The sequence below is a fragment of the Octopus bimaculoides genome, chromosome 27 (genome assembly GCF_046866305.1).
Source record: "Octopus bimaculoides isolate indiv1 chromosome 27, ASM4686630v1, whole genome shotgun sequence".
Classification (NCBI taxonomy): Eukaryota; Metazoa; Mollusca; class Cephalopoda; order Octopoda; family Octopodidae; genus Octopus; species Octopus bimaculoides.
The window spans coordinates 25,922,336-25,942,184 of NC_142954.1; the positions used below are offsets into that span (position 1 = coordinate 25,922,336).

At 36.5% G+C, this 19,849-nt stretch overlaps 1 protein-coding gene across 7 annotated transcripts in view; it reads left to right on the plus strand.

Annotated features, from left to right (window-relative positions):
* The window catches only part of LOC106871242 (polypeptide N-acetylgalactosaminyltransferase 5), a 598,066-nt gene that overhangs the window by 524,344 nt on the left and 53,873 nt on the right, over positions 1-19,849 (plus strand). For 5 of the 7 annotated variants that reach the window (XM_089343480.1, XM_052977287.2, XM_089343479.1 and 2 more), the window contains exon 2: positions 449-493. The gene's annotated coding sequence lies outside the window, so the exon portion shown is untranslated. Of the gene's footprint in view, positions 1-448; positions 494-12,097; positions 12,249-19,849 lie in introns of all 7 variants that reach the window. The other 2 variants (XM_089343483.1, XM_089343482.1) reach the window with 1 other exon arrangement.

The following is a 19,849-nucleotide window of genomic DNA, read 5'->3' on the forward strand; positions in this document are numbered from 1 at the left end:
ATTAAAATTAGATTACTGCTAAGTAGATCTATTTAACCATTTTGGTAAATAACTGGGAAAAACACACCAAAGAAAATAATTAAGAAAAATATAATTGGTAAAATCTCGTTCACCATATTGTATACATTTTGTACATTTGTATATATGTAATGTATGTATGTATGAAGGTCTCCTGTGCCGTGTTTCTCGCTGTTCCACTTAAAAGGTACCAGGGTCAGCTTGAAAGCTACAATAGAAGACATTTGTCCAAGGTCTAATTATGCTGGGAGATAAAACCTATGATAACATGTTAACAAAGTCAACTCCATGTCCCCACTACAATGTCTCTTCCTCTGCATGAGTGTGGGTGTATGTGGGGTCGAAGAGGGGGGTTTGTGTGTGTGTGTGTGTGTGTGTTATCTGTCATAGTCAATGACACACTCTAATATAATTTCTTATCTATTTACAGGAGGTTTATCTCATCTACGAAAATAGGAAATACATTTCGTACAAGGTAAGCTGAAAAATTACTTTTGTTTCTTTTATTCATTTATTATCATTGTTATGTCTATGATATTATAAAATTGCAACTCACGCACATTATGATGTTTTATCTGTGTGAAATAGTTATAATTGTGACCTTGTGCAATTATGACAATGAGACATTGTGAGGATGTAATTATGTGGCATTATAACTGTATGAGATATTCAGGTGTAACGTTGTGAACATTATGACAATCTAATATTGTGCAATATTGAGATTGTATAGCTGTGATCCTGTGACCTGATAACTGTCATATTGTGAAGTTGTGGTAACACTTCTACGGCAGTGATTTGACAGCCCTCCTACTTACTAAGACTTTGCTTTTGGCTAGGTTAACCCCTAATGCTCTTCAATTCTAGATATTACGGTGACTCTGAGTGAGATTTGCCTGCTATTTTCAGGAAGTCAAGCAACTGGACTTCACAGATTGCTACATATTGTTACTGAGCTCCACTTCATCTCTGATCCATCAGATTTCGATCAAGAACCTTCCAACCATGACTTAGCCACAAACATTTTATCCTAATAGTTGTGAAACTGACAAAAAGCAGCTCCCTGCAAAAATGTTCAAGGAATTGTTCGTACCCCATCTTTATAGATGACAAAGTACTTTGCATATAATTTTTCTTTCTTTGTCATATTGGAGGATAAGTTCACAAAGTTTAAGTTAATCTAATTTTATTGACTGCTTCCCTTTTCAACGGGTCCTGCAAGGGTACCTGATTGACTGCATCCCTTTCAACAGGCCCAGCAGGGGTACCCTGATTGGTCAGCCTCTAAAGGACCACTTCTATTCTCCATCTTCAGTTTCTAAGCCATACTAATTTTTACAGATAATCTGAGTGAGAAAACTCAAGCAAACAGAAGTGATAAAACTGTGGCACCTTATATTTCCATGGTTGGATATATTGGAGATGAAGAGTAAAAGAATGAAAGAAAGATGGGGAAAGAATGGCAGTGGAGCAGAAAATATGGAATTCTTAACAAAATAAAATAAACTGCAAGAAGGGTATAAATTTGATTTTCCTAATTTTAAAATTAGAATTGAACATTACCCATCTCCCTTTTTCTCTGTCTTTCCCTAATGTTCTCCTCCCCCCCCCCCCCCGCCATCGTTTATATATCTTTCTATCATTCGTCTCTTGTGGGAAGCAGTCCATTTTCTTTTTCAAGTGATGAAAACTCTTTTATGTTGTCATGTTTTTATTAAATTTAAATATCCATTTTCACATTTAATAGGCTACAATTTCTTCCCCTCCACCCCTGCCGCACCCACCAATCACCAAGGGGACACATTAAAAGCTTTTTTAAACTCTATTTGGAGATTTTGTTGTGAAACTAAACACTATACAATCTACATAAATACACGCACGCACACACACACACACACACACACACACACGCACACACATATATAAATGTATATATAAATATGTGTATGTATTTGTGTGTGTGTGCATATACACACACACACACACACACACACACACACACACACACACACACACACCATGGGTCCCCCTTCCCTTGGTGTGTTAATATTATGTCTCCCTCCTTCCCTGTCCCCCCCCCCCCGATAATGTTACAGCTGAAACCATAATTCCATTCTGATATCCTGTTTATAAAATAGCCACAGGTGGTGGTGGTGGTGGTGGTGGTGGTGGTGGTGGTGGTGGTGGTGGTGGTGGTGGTGGTGGTGGCTGCTGGTGGTGCTGGCGGCGGCGGCGGCGGTTCAACACTGATCCAAAAAGTCCTCTGATGAGATTTATTCCACCTGTGATTACCCTTTATTACAACATTGTGTAGACATCGTTAGTGTCTACAACTACTCTAGTAGTAGTAGTAGTAATAGTCGTAGTAATTCTAATTTTGACACAAGGCCAGCAAAGGTAAGGGTTCACAACAGGAAAGGCATCCCTCCATAAAAATTCTACCTCAATAAACTCTGTCCAACCCATTGAAAAGTTGATGTCAGTAAGACAATGATTATACATACACACACACACACACATGTATATATCATCATTATCATTGTCGTCATTTGACTGTGGTCTGGCAAGCCAGAAGGCTGCACCAGGCTCCAATCTGATCTGGCAATGCTTCTACAGCTGGATGCCCTTCCTAACGCCAACCACTCCGAGAGTGTAGTGAGTGCTTTTTTATGTTTACTTTAACTTCAGTCTATCTTTTATTTAAGACAGTAAGTTGTCATTCGAGGAAGATTTAGTTGTTATTTCCAGTGGGTTGAATGAACCCAGAACCCACCAGTTTGAAGTGTTGTTGCATAGCTCCAGGTCAACCCCCACAGAAAGAACAGACATCCACATTTCAACACATCATCTTACACACATCCACGTGCATATGCATACATGTGCACACACACACACACACACACACACACACACACACACACACTTATACAGAGATATGTAACTCTGCTTGCTTTGAGACAGTGAATTGTTAGTCAAGTGATTTGAATATATTATACATTCACACCTAGATATGTGTATATAAATACACACACCTGCACATATAACTTCATGCATCTACACACACACATATGAAAATATCAACAAGCAAGTATATTTTTAGCCATATCTTATAGCTTTGTCAGAGAAAGTAGGGCAACAACACGGATGGTATTTTTACAGGTTCGCTGGTGAAGAGGAACAAAGACCAACCCATTAAATGTTTTGGTTTTGTAGGAAGGGCAATGCACTACGGGTATTAAGTTGTTGTCTTGCTCGAAACTTAATACATTTGTTTACACCCATGGACACCAGTTGGAGAAGTTAAGCTAGTGACAAATCACGACTACATTTCAGAAACAAGTAGTTTCAAATCAAAAGCCATATTCAACTATGTTAGCCTTAGCTATACACAAAAAAAGGGCTATGTCTGCAGGGGATGGGATGTCTCAATCAACAAAAACAACAATGAGCACGTTTTTGTTTTTTTTAAGTTGTTTGAGTACAGAACCATGGTTAATATAGTCCAAGAATAGGAGGCTTTCATTTTGCAATGATGGTGTAACAATAGTGTCATCAGAAAAGAGATTGTTACAATTACGATTAGAAAACACACAGAGAAATTCCATTATGGTAAAAGCTATTTCAATTAAATTAAAATGCCATCAGAACTAATTTCTAAGATAACTTCAATACTATATATACATATATATATCTTTACATATATACAGACACACATAACTACATATATATAAGTACATACATATACATATATCTACATATGTACATATATATAAACATACATGTACATATATCTACATATGTATGTATATATATGTATATATGTATGCATATATATATTTGTATGTATATATATGTATATATGAATGTATATATATATATATATATATATATATATATATATATATATATATATATGAAGTACATATACATATATCTACATATATCTACATATATATATATATATATATATAAAGTACATATACATATATCTACATATGTATATATATGTGTGTGTGTGTGTATATATATATATATATACAAGTATATATATATATATATATATATATATATATATATATTCCACATTGTAACTGATAATAATAGAGACCCTTTATAGTTGTGAGGTTTCCTTTGAGTTAAGACAGTTACAGAAATTATGTATGTATAAGTACACACACACACACACACATATGTATATAATTAATCCAAACAAACCAAAGAAAAAATACAAGAAAAAAAACGCAAGTACGTGGTACATGCAAAGTATTAACAGACGCTCAGGGAAGGAAAGAAAGGTAGTTTTACGTTTCGAGCAAAGCTCTTCTTCAGAAGCAGGAGACAGAGGAAAGTCTAAGAGAAAAGAAAGATGAAGGAAAAAAGTCACTGACAATCCACATGTAGTGATAGCTCCAAAAGCTTCTTTATTTCCTTGTATTCCTTTCAGTTGAAGAGCATAGGCTCGAAACGTAAAAGATTTTCTCACCTTCCCAAGTGTTAAACAAATACACCTGTCTCCGTCTTTTGTTCTTCTGTAAATTTCAACTACATATATATATATATATATATATATATATATATATATATATATATATATATATATATATATATATTTATATGTGCGCGCGTGTGTGTATTTGTGTGTCTGTTTGTCCATCTACCATCGCTTGGCAACCGATGTTGGTGTGTTTACATCCCCGTAACTTAGCAGTTCAGCCATAGAGACCAATAGAATAAGTACTAGGCTTACAAAGAATAAGGCCTGGGGTCGATTTGTTTGACTAAAGGCAGTGCTCCAGCATGGCCGCAAAGAAATGAATAAAATAATATATATATAATAAACCAACTTTTAAAGACTGGGTATGGTGTACCAGTTCTTGTTGTAAAGAAGCTACAAGGATTTGTTATCAGGAAGGGCATCCAGCAAAATGCTGCCAGAAAAACACACATCCAACTTGAACCAACATGTTGGGGGGGGGGGAGTACTTAGGAGAGGCAAAACGATTTTTAAAACATCAAAGTCAATATAATTGAAATATGTAGCACCTTCCAGGTGTATCTCATCAAAAACAACAGACATTAAAATTGAATTTGTCATTGAATTTTATGTAAATGTTTTCGGCCTTGCATTCATGCAAGAAAAATAACCTCCTACATATATATATATATATATAGAGAGAGAGAGAGATAGACACATATACATACATGCAAACAAGCACATACACATGACATATGCAGACAAAATGCTCACGGAAGCAAAAAGACATGTGCAGACAAGATCTCAATTATCGATGTTTTTTTGTTTTTGTTCCCCCCTCCTTCATTGACATAGGATCTGAAAGTAATCTAGAGAGTGGATGAACAGAGAGAAAGAGGGGGTAGGAGTGAGTAGGCAGAGACTGGAGAAGTTTCCCATGGTGGTGGTGGTGGTGGGAGTTGAAGAGAGTGGGAGGATGTATCATACAGAACTAGTTTCCCAGATTGTGTGTAGGATGGAATATACAAAGCTTCACATCTGGTTTAGATGTAAGAATATATTCTTGTTATTAAAAATAGAAAATAAAACACTAAATTTATTCTTACTGAAATACTCCTCCTCCCCCTTCCCCTCCTTCCCCTCTTTCAAATACTCACTCTTCCCTCTCCACCACCACCCCCTTTTCCTTATTCTTCTTAAATTTATGTCTTGCTTGCACTAAGTGGAATTTGTTTATTAAGTATCTCGTTACTAATGTAATTTCACCATTAATGCTCATGTAATATATTTTAAATTGAAAAAGTTTAGTTTACTGAAATTATCCATTCCGTTAGCAAGCAAAAACTCCCTGGCAGAGTGTGGAAAAATTTTATAAACAGCCAAGGGAGAGATCATTCTTATAATGTTAACCAAATAAAATTTTTGAAAGTTTGACAATTTGTGTAACAGTCTTTCATTGTTGCTTATCCACCCCTCCCCCTCACTTCGTACACCTGATTAATCAGATCAAAAATCAAGAATATTCCAACCATTGTTGTTTCTTTATCATGGATAGTTTATCTGAATGGCAACAGTATCCATTTCTTGTGTATCCATCTGTGAATGCCTTGACAGAGTTTGAACTCTGATTGCAAAGAAACAAATTAGATCCTGCATGTTCTTTAGTTGAATAAAACTATGAATGAAAAGTAGTCCAATGATGACCATCCTGGATTATGTTTCTTTAGGTTGAAGATTATATCTACAACTTCCTTACACAATGAGTAAGATAGGGTTTGATTCAGAGGGAATGGGTGGTGATGCCTGACAATTGGTAGGACCCTACTTCATTGGTTTTTAACATTAGGAGCTGATCTCATCAATTTTCCCCACTTCCCACCAATTTGTACTTTTGATTGCTTTTTTTGTGTATGTTTTATCACACTAAAAATAGGTGGGAGGTGAAGCTGAGAGAGAGGGGAGAGAGAGAGGAATGGAATGGCTCCTCCACAGGATTGAAATTGAAGAAATTGCAGATTAAAACTAGAACACCCACCTACCCTATCTACCCATTTGTCACGTGTTCTAAGAAGAAACAAATCTTGCTCCGTTCTCATGCAATTTGTTTTTACATAAAAATGCTGTCTTTTTTATTTTTTCCTTTTTAAATTTGATTACTTTTTGTATGTTGTTTGTGTTTGTTTTCTTTTCATTTTCTTTCATTTGTTTTGCAGTTTTGTTTTATTTTTTTTTCATATTATTTCACCCAATATTCTACTGAAAGACAATTTACTAAAATGAAATGTTTGTTTGAGAATTAAATAGGTTTAAAATAAAGGTTTGTGTATGTATATGTAAATGTTTCTATGGATATAAGTATATATTTTTCAGATCACTTTCTCCCTTATATACATCCATATATATATATATATACATATATATATATATATATATATATATATATACATATACATATATATATATATATATATACATATATGAGTGGTTGGCGTTAGGAAGGGCATCCAGCTGTAGAAACTCTGCCAAATTTAGATTGGAGCCTGGTGTTGCCATCCGGTTTCACCAGTCCTCAGTCAAATCGTCCAGCCCATACTAGCATGGAAAGCGGACGTTAAACGATGATGATGATGATGATATATATATATATATATATATATATAGTAGGCACAGCCATTATAAAGTCCTTATGCAATTTAAATTTATAAATTTATCCAGCTTTAGTTCCACATATATATGTATTACAACTAATACAAAAAAAGGCTGACTGCCAAAAACTTTATTCCATTTTTTTTCAGTCGGTTCCTTCTAAACTTCCTTTATCTTCACTAAGTCCCCTTACCATTCTATAAATACTGATTCCTTTTCCTGCTGATTTTTAATACTTTTACCCCAGCCCCCATCAGTTATTCTAAGCCGTGCTTATTTTGCTGAGTGTGTGCATTGAAATTTGCAATGTGTGCACATTTTGTTTGTTTGTTGTGTTTTGCAAAGTACATGTGCTTCCATGTGAAGAACTGTCACACAAATTTCTTTAATTCCTAAAAATTTGATTTCATCTTTAAAAACTTGTGTGTGCACATTTTTTTTTCTTTCCTTAACAGAAAATAGTTGCATACATACAAGTTTCAAGAAAACATTACCCACAGGTCATTTTCAGACTGATTTTAAAGTTAAATAAACAGTAGACTTTTCATATCCATATAAAATATAGGTTAATTAATTAATGACTTTATCAAAAACTCATAAACAATGTGTTTCTGATGATAATAATAAAGCAAATGCAGGACGTTTCTAAACAATCGTTATAGGTTGATTGGTCTCTTTGGGGGGATAAAGCACTCATGGCAATGCCAAATAAAAGTGCCTCCGTGTCCATGTGGTGCCACATGAAAGTACCCATACAGTGCCATATAAAAGCACCCATGTGGTGCCACATGAAAGTACCCATACAGTGCCATATAAAAGCACCCATGTGGCGCCACATGAAAGCACCCAACACACTCTGTAAAGGGGTTAGTGCTTAGAAGGGCATCCAGCCCTAGAAACCATGTAAAATCAGACAGGAGTCAGGTAAATCCCTCCAGCTCTGGTCAAACCGTCCAACCCATGCCAGCGTAGGTAACAGATGTTAAATGATGATGATGATGATATATAAAGTCACAATATATGAATTCAACTAATCCAGTGATGCTAATTGAAGAAATTCCTTAAAACCCATATATACCCCTGATTGCATTTGGACATGAACCCGCCTGGAAACATCTGATTGAGCATACAAGATGTCCAGGAGGTAGTCGACACCCAAAGCTAACAGCTGCATCCTGTTCTTCTCTTCCAGATTGTAAAAGCTTACCACAACATTTAATCTAAATTAAGTGAAGCTTTAGGACTTCGTGTTTTTATGTATTGTTCTACAAATCCCATTTCCGCTCAACCGGTCACTCTTTACAACACCTGTCTGTATTTGGTTTGTCCTTGCACAGGGGCCATCCGGACTCCCGTCTTCACAGTGAGCGGAGATTAATCTTCTCTCTTCGCTCCTTTGTGCCACATGGGCTCATATAATAATGATAATGATAATAATAATAATAATAATAATAATAATAATAATAATGATAGTAATAATACTGATAAAATAACATGATATTAGCATGTATTGTGTTTAGCATGGTTCACTTCTTTTTACAATTATTTTTTTTATTTCATAACCCCTTCCAATTCTCACGAACATGTTGTCGCATCTTGTTATGTAGTATCTTGTCCCAGCATGTTCTCATCCTGTTTGATCACATTTATGCATACAGCCCACCCCCCACTACACATCATTGTCTCTCCCCCTCCCTCACTGCACACACTTATTCTAACTCCACCCTCTTTACCAGCTGTCCTTAGTGTTTTGCCCTTCCCTTGCATATTTTATCAATGTCTCTATCTCTCCCACATTGTATCGATTGGTTCTTTCAGAAATAAATAAGAGCCATAAAGTACGCATGAGAAAAGAAAGAGAGAGAGAAAGAAAAAAAGAGTTACTAGAACAGATGGAGTTCATTGATTGGTCAACAGATGTTGAAAGAAATAAAATTGAAAAATATATAAGACAAATAAATATGTTGTATTGATTGGTGAGTTTCAGAAAAGAATAAAAGGAAGACAAAAGAAAAAAAACAAAACATGTAAACATCACTGAACGGTGTGTGTGTGTGTGTGTGTGTGTGTGTGTGTGTGTGTGTGTGTGTGTGAGGGAGAGAGAGAGAGAGAGAGAGAGAGTGCATGTGTTTGGACATGTATGCATCTGCACTCAAATGTGTACATATTTGTGATAATAATAATAATTGTTGTAATAATGAAAGCTGTTTACAATTTTGGGCACAAGGCCAGCAATTTTGAGGGGAGGGTAAGTTGAACATTGACCCCCCCCCCCCCGGTATTCACTGGTACTTATTTCATTGATCCCTAAGGATGAAAGGCAAGATAGCCTTTTGTGGTATTAGAGTGTAAAGGTCAGCTACCATTCTGTCTGGTGTGTTAACAGTTTTGCCAGCTGATAATGACAATGATTTCTTATATTCACCCCTGGGGCACCAATTAGGGGGTCATTACAAGAATAGATTCCAGTTTGTGTGATGGTTTACAGAATAAAATAGGAAAGTGAAGGGAAGGAGATATGTGATTAAAAAAGAAAAGGTTTCCAGAATATTTGAATGCAAAGATGGTGGGCAGTGCTCCTGTTACAGGAAAGGTTCAGATTGGAGCCCATTTGAGGGAACCCAACAAATTCAGAATGTTCCTGGCTACCAAAGCCACAAACTTTCACTTAACCATTCTTCTCTAATCAACAGGCTTCTACTCAGAGTAGTTCGATATACCCTTACCTATTTTAATTCAGTCTCCTTTTGACAAATTTGCCAGAGAGAGAGAGAGAAAGAGAGTATCCCCCCCCCCCCACCACTTGCTTTAGAACATGAAGAAGTTGATGAGAGCTTGACCAAAGTAGGTTTCTATCTTCAATCCTTTCTCCCCTGTCCCCAGGGCTAAAGGCTGCAGACATGGCTGTGTGGTATGAAGCTTGCTTCCCGACTGCATGGTTCCAGGTTCAGCCCCACTGCATGGCACCTTGGGCAAGTGTCTACACATGCCATAGATTTCTCTGTGATTCTCCATTGAAATCTATGGAGGTGCTCTTAACCTTCATATCTTTATTTTTGGCAGTTTGTCAGAAAGAAGACTGGTGGTTTGCATAATATCTGTTAAAATTACCTTCACTAAACCAATGTAATCTTTTATTTTTTGATTTCGTCTATGTGGTGGCACCATTTAGGGAGCTTCTGTGTCTTCCTGTCCTGCAGCTAAGTGGTTTCACATGCAACAACTAGTAAAATAAATACTGTCACTTGAAAATAAGACTTCAGGGAGGGCATCTGGCAAATAATACTTCCGTAATAACTCTTGTCTGGTATATACCAACTCAGGAACAGTGGACGTAGCAATTATGTTGAGTTTAATATTTCAAATTACATTTTCACATTAAATTTAATTAGATTTATCCATATATTGAATATGATATTCTTTCAATGCAGCCTTAATTGCTAAAACGTGAATGTGTGCATGTCTCACTGTTTAAATTAAATATATTTCGACTTTTTTTTTCTTTGTCTATGTTTGTTTTGCAAGATTCCTGATGTGAAACCGTAAGTTGGAACCAGGAAAAAAAAAAGCCAGATATTGTTATATTTAGGGATGGTCATCTTTGGCAGGTTCAAAACGCACCATTTATTTGATCTTCACTTTAGCTTTGTTAGTTTATTTGTGATAGATTTTTTCATCAAACAATCTGTGACCCCTTCAATGACTTTCTGTCTCTCGTGTCTCCTCTTGTTTTCTTTATCCCTCCAAATACTTGTTCTTAGTTTTTTTCTGTTTTTGATATCATAAAGTTGTCAAGCTCCTACACTTTTTAGGGTCATATTCTGTGTGGTGTGGATTGAAAAAGGACTGAAATCCAAGGATCTCAGGCAGTGGTCCTCAACGATTTTAATATCCAGGCCTGATCCAAAACCTGGATTTTTTTTTAGGGAGCTGCACCAAACAGAATTAAACACATGTCAATTAAGGAAAAATCTATCATACTTAGAGAGGAAACCACTGTTGGGGAAGGGTGGGGGGGCTGCTGGAAGGATGGCTGAGGGATGCATGTGGCCCCGAGAGCTGTCATTGAGAACTGCTGATCTCCCTCAATCCTTCTGATACAACTTAGTACCAGCCTAGGCAACGCATAACACATTTGAATATTCCATGTATTCTAAAGACACAGTAAATATAATTGACATTTTAAGGGCATTCACTATTTCTCTTCCACTTCTTCTTCTTCTAGCCCCTCCTCTCTCTCTCTCTCTCTCTCTCTCTCCAGGTCTTGTCTGTTGTAGTTATATTTTCCCCTTGACAATATTATATATGTACATATTGATATCTACATATTTATTTTAATATATTTCTTTATTTATGTATACCTATTAAGTGCTGATAAAACCAGTAAGAGTCTTGATGACAGAAACAGAATTTTGTCATGGCAACTCTAACAAATTTCTCCATGCTCACACACTCACATCCTGTTTAATTTTGTTCTATATTAATCATGTAGATAATTGCTGAATGAATATTTTTGCTTATCATTAAATGCTCATGGAGCATTTTGCATTTATATTCCTGAAGGGGAATATATCAGACTGGGTTGCTTCCTATGGAATCTGCAAGATGATGGATTCCACAACTGGTCTATTGTTTCAATAAAAGGGATGGTAGTCCAGGTTGGTGTGTAAGAATCAGTAATGAGCATGGCTGCAGGAAAATGTTGGCTGGAACCAATGGCTTTGGTTGTTCTGCATATTTTTTTTTTTAATCCAGTGTTGAAATGAGCTTCCAAAATTTTTACAGAAACTTGTTCAAGTCTTAACACTTGCAGAAAAACTTTGATCTTGTATTTAGAATATTTTATTGAATTTTTGATGCTATTTGGTATAATGTTCTATTCCATTGTGCATGAATAGCATCTTGTGCCATCCATGTTTGGTCTTGTGTTTTATTTTTATAGCTGATCTTGCTCTCTTTCAGCTACAAGAATTAATTAGTCAAAGCTGTGGTTTATTTCTTATCAATCAATATGCCTAAAGGAAGCAGTGTTGCTGGTGTACCACTGTTTGAATTTGCCCTCTACCATTCCTACGTCATATTTACAACCAACTGATCTCTTGGGTTAATGGAGGTAATTTCAATTTTGTATATTTATGCCTTGACATTGCAAGATTGTTTCAATGGGCATGCTTCAGTATATTTAAATACTGCATCTTGTTTCTGTTGCTCTTGGTGGTTTGTGTGTTATGATGTTTTTTCTTGTTGGCAGTTGAACACTAATGCACCTTCAAGCAGCTTCTGTTCAAAATTTTCCTGTAATAGTGATCGGTAGGGAAGTGTTTATTTACCAGCACCAAAAAGACATTTAGTTATATTGATCTTTATGGTTAGGTATTGGTAGAGTTGGGTAAGTGCATTGTATATGTTTAATTTCATCTTTGGAGATATTTGCTAAAGAACACTCATAATATGGAGTTGCTTCATTGAAGACCTCTCTTAGGAAAGAAATTAGAGACTCTTCTGCTAATGTTGTTTTTAATAACTGGGGAGTGAGATGAAAAGGTTCTGTTTTGGTGATACTTGTTCTTTAAGGTTTATTTAGGGGTTATGTATGTCTCACTTAGACATCATATACATGTGTAAATTTAGCCTTTAAGTTTAGACCTGAAATGTTGGTGACCAGTGAACTCAAAATTCTTTTCTTGTACATATTCCCTTGTGACTAAATCTATGTATAATTAAGTAATGTATATTATATATGCTGAATGCATACATAATTATGCATAATTACTATTTACATTATTTTAGCTAATTAACCTTTTATTTACTCATCAATTTCTTGTGTTTGCTTATTATTGCAAATGTGTGCTCTTGAGTTTTACTTACAGGGGAGTATGTGGCATGTATGCATGATATATATATATATATATATATATATACACACACACACACACACACACTATCCCTGTTGGAATAGGCCCGTGATCAAAGATGGCCTAGTATCTAGTCTTATTTATAGATCTAGAACTACATTATCTAATGTATCCTTTGTTTAACACAGTAGATTCTAATGCAATGGGGATTTGATTGCTATTTCTTGCAATTGTTTAACTAAATAGAGACTTCTATATTTTGTCTTGTACAGTGTTGTGGACCAAGGTTATTGTGTAGTGTTGTGTTTCGGTGTAGCATGACGTAATGTTGTCTAATTATGTTGTGGTGTACTGTAGTGCAGTTATGGAGTCATATGGTATGATGCAAACAGGGGCAAAAGCAACTGATAGAAAAAATACCTGGCTTACAAAAAATAAGTCCTGGGGTCGGTTTCTTCAACTAAAAAGGCAGTGCTCCAGCATGGCCACAGTCAAATGACTGAAACAAGAAACAAAATTAAAGAATATCTCTGTGTGTCTTTGTTTGCACCCCCACCGCTTGACAGATGGTGTTGGTGTGTTTACATCCCCATAACTTAACAGTTCAACAAAAAAAACTGATAGAATAAGTAACAGGCTTAAAAAATAAAAGTACAGATGTCAATTCATTTGAATAGACTTCTTCAAAGCAGTGCTCCAGCACGGTTGTAGTTTAATGGCTGAGTGGTTGGCGTTAGGAAGGGCATCCAGCTGTAGAAACTCTGCCAAATTAGACTGGAGCCTGGTGTTGCCATCCGGTTTCACCAGTCCTCAGTCAAATCGTCCAACCCATGCTAGCATGGAAAGCGGACATTAAACGATGATGATGATATATATATATATATATATATATATATATATATATATATATATATAGGGCGTCCCAGAAGTCGCACATCATTCTGGTTTTTTAAAAGAATGCACCTTTATTGATCTCAAAAATGATTTATTGAAATTAATCCTAACAAATGCTCAAATTGAGCAACCTCTGCAATGAAACAGGCAGAAAAAAAATACAATTAAATAAATTGCGTTAATTATTTTTAATGTAAACCAGAATGGTGTGCGACTTCTGGGACACCCTGTATGTATATACATACATACACACACACACACACACACACTGCATACATACATATTTCTGAAACCCCAACACCACCGCTGTCCATCTCTCTCTCTCCCTCCCTCTCTCTCTCCCTCCCTCTCCCTCTCTCTCCCTCCCTCCCTCTCTCTCTCTCTCTCCCTCCCTCTCTCTCTCTCTCTCCCTCCCTCTCTCTCTCTCTCTCTCCCTCCCTCTCTCTCTCTCTCTCCCTCCCTCCCTCTCTCTCTCTCTCTCTCTCTCTCTCTCTCTCTCTCTCTCTCTCTCTCTCTCTCTCTCTCTCACACACACACAATGCATACATACATATTTCTGAAACCCCAACACCACCGCTGTCTCTCTCTCTCTCTCTCTCTCTCTCTCTCTCTCTCTCTCTCTCTCTCTCTCTCTCTCTTTCACACACACACACACAAAGTAAAAATTAGTTCAGGGTGTGGTAGTAAATATTGTATTCTATGGACTGTGCAGTAATATTTAGGAATGAGGGTGGGTTGCTTTAACAAAAACTATGTTACTGATAACCTTCTCCAGTTACTTATGAGTAGAAGTGGAATAATGTTGTGTTGGAAATAAGCAACAACTGTGCTCAACGAGGGAAGCTCTACATCACCAGTCTCCAACTTCAGCACTCTCTTACTTCCCACCCCATCATCCATCCACCTACTCTCTGCTTTAATTTTGCAAAAGCCACTCTCATAAAAAAAAACAACAGATCTGTTTGAACCCAACAAAAGCTGTGTTCAGGCATTTTCTTCTTCTCTATTACTATGAACTTCGTTTTAGACATTTCTATGCATCATCCCCACCCCGCACCGTCTTAAATGTTTAAAGAAATTAATAAAGAAAGTGTACCAACTTATCTTCTGCGTTGTAGCAGTCATTGGATTGCAGCCATTGCTGGGGTTTTAGTTAAACAAATAAACCCCACCATTTATTTATTTTTGTTTTAAAGTTTGTTACTCATTCTATCAGTCTCTTTTGCTGCATTGCTAAGTCATGAGGACAGAAACTAACCAGCACCAGTTGTCAAGCAGTGGGGGAGTGCCCCCCCCCCCCACACACACACACACATGTGCAAAGGGCTGCTTTTGGTTTCCATATACTGAATTCACTCATAAGACTTTGGTCAACCTGAGGCCATAGTAGAAAATAGTTGCCCAAGGAGCCACAGTGGGACTGAACCTGAAACCATTTGGTTGGGAATAAAAAGAGGGGGTGGTCATGGCTGGAGCACCTTTGATCATAAATCTGCTAGATCGGGACTTACCAAGGGCTAAACAAAACCAGCATTCAATGTGACAATCTCCATGCAGCCAAATGACACATATCTTAAAAAGGAAAAAGACATTTTGGTTATTAAATAGGAGGCACATGCCCTTAGAAGTGGTTGCATGAGAGAGAGAGAGAGAGAGAGAGAGAGAGTTGTTGCAGCTGTATGATAGGATGGGTCACTTGAGGGTGGTGCATGAAGGCTGGCCTGGCGCAAGCTTTATACATCCTGCCCACTGGTTAGTATCGGAACACACAGGCAGAAGAAACAAAAGTCTCTTGCTTATACTTTTGCCCCACCCCCATTTCTTTACACACAGGCCATGACATTAGCTAGAACCCTTCTTCACCCTGCCCCCACCACACCGCCATTACTCCTCTGTACTTGAATTGTTTTATATTCATTTCAGTGTGTTTAGTAAGCAATGAAGCAGCTGTTTGCATGACCTGCTGAGGTCAGAGTTCATCTGTGACTGGTGCCCACATCACTGCCTTTGCATGACGCTGTAAACATGTGCATGTTTCTAGGCTTCTAGGCTGCTGAGAATCTGTGGGCAGAAAAGAGAATTCCAGAAGTCTAACTTTACTGGGCGGAATTAAAGGAGGGGGGGGGGGGGAGTAGCATAATATAGAATGGGAGTAGAAAGAGGGATGTAGGCAGAGATGGGAGTATGTTGTATGAAAGTTGTATGAAATTTTCTGTTTCAAAAGAGTAGATGGCGTCATCATTATTTACATGATGACGACACAAGTATATCTCTTCATTGTTGTTCTGTACCAAGTGGCACTTGCGAAGAATACAGCTTGTTTGTTTGAGGCTGTGGTCATATTTACTATCTGGATTGTGTTACAGGATCAGGTCTCTTATGACAAGATACATTAGCAGGTGGCCAAAACATTTTAGAGAAATTTGACAGCTCCAATATTGAAAGCATTCTGCTGACAATCCATTGCAGAAGGGCTGGACATGTTGTTCAAATGTACAAAAATTCTTTTGTATTTCCAAGAAGCAGAAGAATTTTGCAGTAAAGGAAGACTGCTGCTAAGGTATAGGGATAAGTTGAAACAATCACAAGGACCCTTTCAGCTTAATTTAACATTTTTGGGGAAGTTATTGCTTATCTGAATGGTGCAAAGTGTGTCCTGATGCAGCTAAGCAATTTGAGGTGAAGAGACAGTTACAATAAACAGGATTTTATCTTGCAGCCAACCAACACTTTTGTCTGGTTCCCAGACAAAATCAAAATCACCATTTGTCCTCATTGTGACTTCATAGCAAAATCCATTCCTGGACTCAAATTACATTCAGGAATTCATCACAAACAGATACAGCTTTCTTTTTCTTTTTTTTTTTTTTCTGTTTTTAATCTTTTTTTTTTAAATCCTTTCCTTCAAACACTCATACGTCAAAATTGATGGGAGTGACCACCACTATCATCATCGAAATCATCATTATTATTATTATTATTATTATTATTATTATTATTATTATTATTATTATTATTATTATTATTATTATTATTATTATTACACAGGCCTACAACATATGGGGATGGAGATGTTTCTGTTGAATAGATAAGTGTTTCTGAAGCACTTTTTTGAGCTGAGCAACAAATATCACAAAACATGTTCTAATACCTCTACCAATCAGGCATTACATTTAGCAGAGTGATCCGAATGCTAAGAGGTTTTATTCCTTGGACTTTCAAGTGAGTAACAGCTCAATGGTTAGACATGTTTTTCATGGCAGATATAGAAATAATGATACTGTCTATATATAAGGGGATTCTTTCTACACACTATACAAACATTATCAAAATAAATACACACACGCACATGACAAGCTTCTACACAGTCTCTATTTACCAGATGTCCACTGGCAAGACATTGGTCAAAAGTGTGTGTGTGCAATTGAACCTGAAATTATTTTATCTTTTACTAGTTTCATTGTGGTCATGCTGGGGCACCACTTTCAAGAATTTTTAGTCAAACAAATCAACCCCAATACTTATGTTTTTTCTTTCTTTTTTCTTTTTTTTTTTTTTGTAAGACTGGTACTTAATCTATTGGTCTCTTTTTCCAAACTGCTAAGCTATGAGGATGTAAATACACCAACACCAGTTGTCAAGTGGCAGGGTGGGGAACATAAACATAGATTTAAAGATGTGCACACACAGATATATATATATATGTGTATACGCTGGGCTTCTTTCAGTTTCCATCTACCAAATCCACTCACAAGGTTTTGGTCCGCCCAAGGTGCTACACAGTGGGACTGAACCCAGAACTATCTGGTTGGGGAGCAAACGTCTCCCCACACAACCATTCTGAGCATTGGGAGCAACTAAACTTCTTTTTCTGCAAACAATGTTGTTGTGATGGGAATTCATTGCAATAAAAGTATAAAACATAAAAACCATCAAATGTAAATGTGAGTAAATTTATTTTCCACCAAAGTAAAACTGAAGGCTATTAAAATAAACATTATTGGAAAATTTATCTATAACAGAACAACAAAGGAAACACCATTGTTTGTGTTTGTGTGAATGTATCTTCCTGTGCATCATTACAGGCAAATATCTATAAGTATAAGCATATATATATACACATACACACACATATATGTGTGTGTGTGTGTGTGTATGTAGATATATATATATATATATATACATATATATATATATATATAACCCTAACCCTGTCCAACCCATGCTAGCATGGAAAGCGGACGTTAAACGATGATGATGATGATATATATATACACACATATATACACACACACACATGAATATATAAACACTGATGATACATATATGTCTGTGTGTGTATATATGTATGTATATATATATATATATATATATAGATATATATATACAGGGATTGGACAAAATAAGGGAAACACCTTAAAATTTCAAGCAAATTTATTTTAATATGGAGTAGGACCACCTTTGGCAGTAATTACACTTTGAATTCTACGAGGTATGGACTCGTACAAAGTTTGAATTGTTTTCAAAGGAATTATTGTAGTGATGATGGTGGAGGATATCGACTCCTTACTTGTTTTTCTAAAACGCACCATAAATGTTCAATAATATTAAGATCTGGGGACTGTGGTGGTCAGATAAGACGTTCAACTTCACTAGAATGTTCCTCGTGCTATTCAGTAACAACTTTAGCTGTGTGAATCGGTGCATTATCTTCCTGAAAGATTGCATTTCCCTCCAGAAATACTTCCGCAACCATAGGATGAATTTGATCAGATAAAATGATAAAATGATCCGATCAACGAAACAGCCTGCTCGAGAAATTAACGTGCAAGTGGCTGAGCACTCCACAGACACGTGTACCCTTAACATAGTTCTCGGGGACATTCGGCGTGACACAGTGTGTGGACAAGGGCTGACCCTTTGGATAACAGAAACAGGAAGTAAGAGTGAGAGAAAGTTGTGGTGGAAGAGTACAGCAGGGTTCGCCCCCATCCCCTTTCGGAGCCTTGTGGAGCTTTTAGGTGTTTTCGCTCAATAAACACTCACAACGCCCGGTCTGAGAATCGAAACAGCGATCCTATGACCACGAGTCCGCTGCCCTAACCACTGGGCCATTGCGCCTCCACTTCAGAGACAGTAAAAAATGTTAAAATCTTTCTATTACAAAGAGTGTTAACTAAAATCTTGAACAGTGGTTTCAAACCATTTTTTTTAACCTCTGGACTCCTTTGATTCCTATTTTATTCTGATGGACCCCAATAACCATTCGATATTTAAAAACTAGTTTTATACATACTTCTTTTAAAATTCCTATTTTTGCTTTTCACCCATTGCCTAGGTTTGAACTCAGGACATAAGAGCCGGAGAAAATGCTGCCAAGCATTTTGACTGGAATGCTAATGATTCTGCCCAGTTTGCCAATTGAGAACTGGAATGAATAATGTGTACATAAATAGTTATATATATATATATATATATATATATATATGTACGTATACATTTGTGTGTCTGTGTTTGTCCCCACCCCCTCCATCGCTTGACAACCAATATTGGTGTGTTTACGTGCCCATAACTTAGCAGTTCAGCAAAATGGACTGACAGGAATGCGTACTAGTCTTACAAATAATAAGCCCTGCGATAGATTTGTTCGACTAAAGGTGCTGCTCCAGCATAGCCGCAGTCAAATGACTGAAACAAGTAAAAGAATTTATATATATATATGTATATATATATATATATATATATACACATATATGCATATACATACATACTTACCTATATATGTATATGTACATACGTACTTATATATATATGTGTGTGTGTGTATACACACATTCACACTCTCAAAGCCTTACACGTACACATTTCCAATTTGTATTCACTTTAAGGAAAACTTGTAATAAGATTTGTAACGTTCCTAATGCAGCCGAATCTGTCTTCGGTTGGTTGCTGTTCTTCTTTCTTT